Here is a 4,909-nt window from a genome sequence, read left to right as displayed (position 1 = left end):
GAAAGCCCGAGGCAGGGCTTGATCCCAGGACCCTGAGATCATGACCTGAGCTGAAGGCAGAGGCTTTAACCCACTGAGCCACCCAAGTGCCCCGAAAGTCTGTTGTATTTATCCATATGTTTATTTATCATGTTTTTCATGTTTTTTTCCTTTTTTGATGTTCTAAGTTTCATTCTTTTATAATTTCCCTTCTGTTGAGAGAATTTTCTTTAGCAGTTCTCTTATTGTGTGTGTGTGTGCGTGTGTGTATGGCATGCATATATATACATATATATGACAAGTTCTAGTTTTCCTTCATCCAGTTATATCTTGATTTCCCCTTCTTTACTAAAGTGTATTTTCACTGAATATAAGATTCTGGGTCGATAGTTCTTTTGTTCATAACTTGGAAATACAGTGCCTCTTTCTTACTGTCCTTTGCTTATTTCTTCTCTGTTTTCATTAGAATTAATTTTCCCGTGGAGTTAAGGTGGGTTTTCTGCCCCCCACACTGCTACTTTCAAGATTTGTTTTCTGTCTTTAATTTTTAAGAAGTTTAATTTAATGCATCTTGCTGTGATTTATCCTTACAGTTTGCTCAGCTTCTTAAATCCATAGTTTTTTTTTGTTGTTGTTTTTTGTTTTTTTGCCAAATTTAAGAAGTTTTTAACCATTATTTTATTGAATTTTTTTAGTCCCATCTTCTTTCTTCTCCTTTCCTCCTGGGATTTTAGATCTTTTGTTATAGTCCCACATGTCCCTCAGGCTCTGTCCCTCTTTTGTTTTTGTTTTGTTTTATTTTGTTTTAAAGTGCATTTTCTCTCTGTTGTTTAGGCCAGGGTAATTCCTTTTTCTTTTAAGTTTTTTAAATTTTATTTTATTTTTTTTTCAGTGTTCCAAAATTCATTGTTTATGCACTAAACCCTGTGCTCCATGCAATACATGCCCTCCATCATACCCATCACCAGGCTCACTCAACTCCTCCATCCCTCTCCCCTCCAAAACCTTCAGTTTGTTTCTCAGAGTCCACAGTCTCTCATGGCTTGTTCCCCCCTCCGATTTCCCCCAACTCACTTCTCCTCTCCATCCCCCAATGTCCTCCCTGTTAGGTAATTTCTATTCCATCTTCCAGTCTAATAATTATTCTTCTGTCCTATTCATTGTGTGAAATCCATCCATTGGATTTTAAAGTTTTTGTTACTATGGTTTTATGTCTTTCAGTTTCCATTTGTTTGTTTATATCTTCTATTTCTTTAATAAGGCTGTTTATTTTATGAGACACTCTAATTTTTAATACAGTTGTTTCAAGAAGGAAAAAAACAATGCCTGTTACTTTCACATGTGAATGGGAGTCCAGGTTTCCTGTTCAACTTCCATTGATATCCCGAGGTGGTGGGCAGAGGACCATCATTACTGTTGGGCCAGGTTAAGAGTTTAGAACCCCCACTAGGCTTCTCTCAGTACCACTTCTTTGCTACTGCTCTTGACACTGCTTCCACTGATGCTGTGTGAATGGGGATCATTACTTCCAAAATGTGGGGAAAGTCCCACCTTTTCAGTCAGCCTCCTTGATATCACCCCAGTGGGGACAAGAGGGGCGTTTTATTACTATTGGGTGGGGGTAGAATCTCTGCTTTTCACATGACCCAAGTAACACCATGAGAGATTTTTTTTTTCTATGTTACTTGGTTTTTCTATGTTACCAGTTTCTCTAGCACCCAGTCTTGTTTATACATGTTATAAAGAAATCCTAGGAAAATCATCACGTATCATTTCTCAAGGGTCAAGATTCCTAGCTTTTTCTGCCTTCTTTCCACCTTTCAAATTCTTTTTAGGTTTCCTTTATATATTTAAAACCTATGTAAACCTAGGGAAAAAAAAGTGTGTCTTCAGGGGTTTCAGCTATAATCATCAGGAGAAATAGAAATCTGTCTACTCTAAGAGTATAAATTCTCATAAAGTAGATCTTAACTACCTTACTAAGAACCCTCCATGGGTGGAGGAAAGAAAGAAAACAAGTTTTAAACTCTGAATTTTATTTAGGATAACTTGAAAAATTTGGAGCCAGCTAATACTCTAGGATGAATATAAATGTTTGCATTTAATTTTATGTATTGTGGTTGTGTGTGTGTATGTGTGTGTGTGTATCCTGTAAAACACTTCCACTGACTATTTTAATTCAGAGAAAAACAAACAGAAGGAGACAAACAAAAATTCTGGTCATTTGCAGTATCTATCAGCTTTCAGTTTTGTTCTGTCCAGAAGTGATTGATGAAAAATCCATCATTCTAGGCCTTTTGAGAATTTTAATGTCTTCTTTACTTATTTTAAATTAGTGGTCTTAGAAACTCTGACATTTCTTTGCACAACTGATTTCATATTATCTAACATTTCTTTTGTCTTCTTCTGGAATATCATCTTTTTTCTTAGTTTCTCTTTCAGCACAGGATCTAAGCTTTATCTTTCTTCTTCTCCTGATGTTTTACTTTTTGCCTCCGTATTGCCTGCTTCATTGCATCTACTAAAGCAGCTGTTTGAGGCCAAGGTATCAATGGAGACATAGCCATATTTCAGTGTAATTCAGGAATCAGGCAGGATGATAGTTGTAAACTGCTCTGAAGGACTAGGGCCCTCATCAGTTTCTTTATGTGGCGCCCCCAGTATAAAAAGTCCATTCTCAAGTGTGTGTATGTACATTCCTTTAGCCATTTCAGTTGCTGTGGTCCCTGAAATTTCACTGAAGTTTGTTATGGTCCAACAGATTACAACAATACCAAGTTGAGTTTCTTCATCTTTTTCTTTTCTTTTTTTTTTTTTTTCCTTCTTCTCTTTACTCTTTTTCTTCTTACTCTTAGTTTTGATTCCCTTGAATAGGAGTTTGGTGGCATTGACATAGGAGTATTCAGCTTTGGTTCTGGTTATCCTCTGTATGAAGAGGTAGGAGTTGATTAAGAGCAAAATACCGCCACTGAAGTAAAAGTGGGTAAAGGAGGCCATAAAAGGAAGAAAGAGTGCAAACACTCTGAAAAAGCATGCAACAAGAGGAGTGGACATGTCCCTCCTGAGTCCCTGGTGTCTCTCACCCTGCATTTAATTATATTTTTAAAAGTCTCCTTATTTTTCAAAATTTCTTCCCAAAGCTCTCTTCACCTTTGCTTAATAAAACCCTCTCTCAGGAGCGCCTGGGTGGCTCAGTTGTTTAAGTGTCTGACTCTTGATCTCAGCTCAGGTCTTGATCTCAGGGTCATGAGTTTAATCCCTTAAACAAAAATAATAAAAATAATAAAAAATAAGACCTTGTCTCAAAACAGTATTTTGTTGGTAATATTTGAGTTATTAAAGATTGCTGGTTGTTAAGCAAGAATTGCCATTACTCTTATGGACCATTGTCCAAAGTATTTCTTTTCTTTTCTTTTTTTTTTTTTTTTAAAGATTTTTGTTTATTTGTCAGATAGAGAGAGAGAGGGAACACAAGCAGGGGGAGTGGGAGAGGGAGAAGCAGACACCCCACTGAGCAGGGAGCCCAATGACGCGGGGCTCGATCCCAGGACCCTGGGATCATGACCTGAGCCGAAGACAGACGCTTAACCAACTGAGCCACCCAGGCACCCCCAAAGTATTTCTAATTCAGATAATTCAAATAAAGACCAACTTAACCCATATACAATGCCACCCTTTATCCTTCATGAATAATTAGAGAAAGAAGGAAGTCCTGTGATGAATCTTTGGTGGTGTGACTCATGATTTGAGGAAAGCTTTCCCAGAATACCTCTTAAAATTATATTTATGTGGTGTTATAAAGTACTTTTATTTGCCAGATAAATAAATTCGCTGTTAGTGAGAGGCATGAATGTGTGCGTGTGTGTGTGTGTGTGTGTGTGTATGTTTTTGCATGTCTGGCTTAATGTTAGAAAAGTTGTATTTAAAAGAGAAACAGGAAAAAATCTCATGTAATGCTCAAAAATAATGTATTCAGAATTTTAGGATCTTGGGACTTACTTAAAATGAACAGTGTCTCATGCTTGTACGTTAATATCATTTCTATTTTACACATTCTGCTGGAAGACCACAATTTAAGAAGGCAACAAGTTTTCACTGGAAGCAAAGTTGGAGTTTTCCACATGAACCTATGTGAAAGTTGCTCTTAGGAGTAACCTAGAAATAAGATATTTGACTAGTGGAAATTGGTACCTTCAACATTGTTAGATAATCTCAAATTAGATTCCAAAGTAAGTATAATAATTCAGTTTCCAAAATATCATATAAATTTTTCTTTGATACCAGACTGTTTCACATCAAGAGACTTCAATTTCGGTCAATATGGTGGGCATAAATAGTATATCACTTTCTAAAAAAATTGCATTTCTCCACTTTTGATATTGAACAATTTTCATGTAGATAGAAACCAATTCAGTTTTTATATAATTTCTCTTTCTGCACGTTTTCCAGTTTTTCAATTGGATTGACTTTTAATGATTTGTCATGTCTTTAAATGTATTATAATCACAAAATGATCATTTTAAATATATGTTAAAATTGTCTTCTTACAGAGTATAATTTGTCTTCATACTTTGAATATGACCTTTTTTTGAGATTTTCAGTGTACTCAAATTTATTAATGTTTTCCTTAGTTTTTGTTTCTTAATTTTTCTCTTTAAAAAACCTTTTTTTAAAAAATCTCAGGTTATAAGACATTTTCCCATACTTTTTTTTTAATGGAGCTTTTTTCCCCCCTTACGTTTCTAATTAATTTACTGATTATTTTTGTATGTGGTATGAACCTGAGGCTTTAGATGTAATAGTAGTTTCCTATTTTTGCCTGACAGTTTTCCACAAACTTAGCAACTTAAGACACCACCCATTTATTACTGCACAGTTCTGTAGGTTAAAAGTCTGAGTGGGCATTACTGGATGCTCTACCTAATGTCTC

General features: G+C 35.6%; 1 pseudogene across 1 annotated transcript; it reads right to left on the bottom strand.

Moving 5' to 3' along the window:
- Nucleotides 1-2,199: 2,199 nt before the first annotated feature.
- On the bottom strand, nt 2,200-3,033 carry LOC308352516 (protein FRG1-like; annotated as a pseudogene). The gene has a single exon. The product of its transcript is annotated as a protein FRG1-like (transcript).
- Nucleotides 3,034-4,909: the final 1,876 nt, after the last annotated feature.

Source organism: Martes martes, assembly GCF_963455335.1.
Source record: "Martes martes genome assembly, chromosome: 11".
NCBI lineage: Eukaryota > Metazoa > Chordata > Mammalia > Carnivora > Mustelidae > Martes > Martes martes.
Note: the sequence above shows the minus strand (reverse complement) of the source record. Positions and strands in the feature narration are given on the sequence as shown.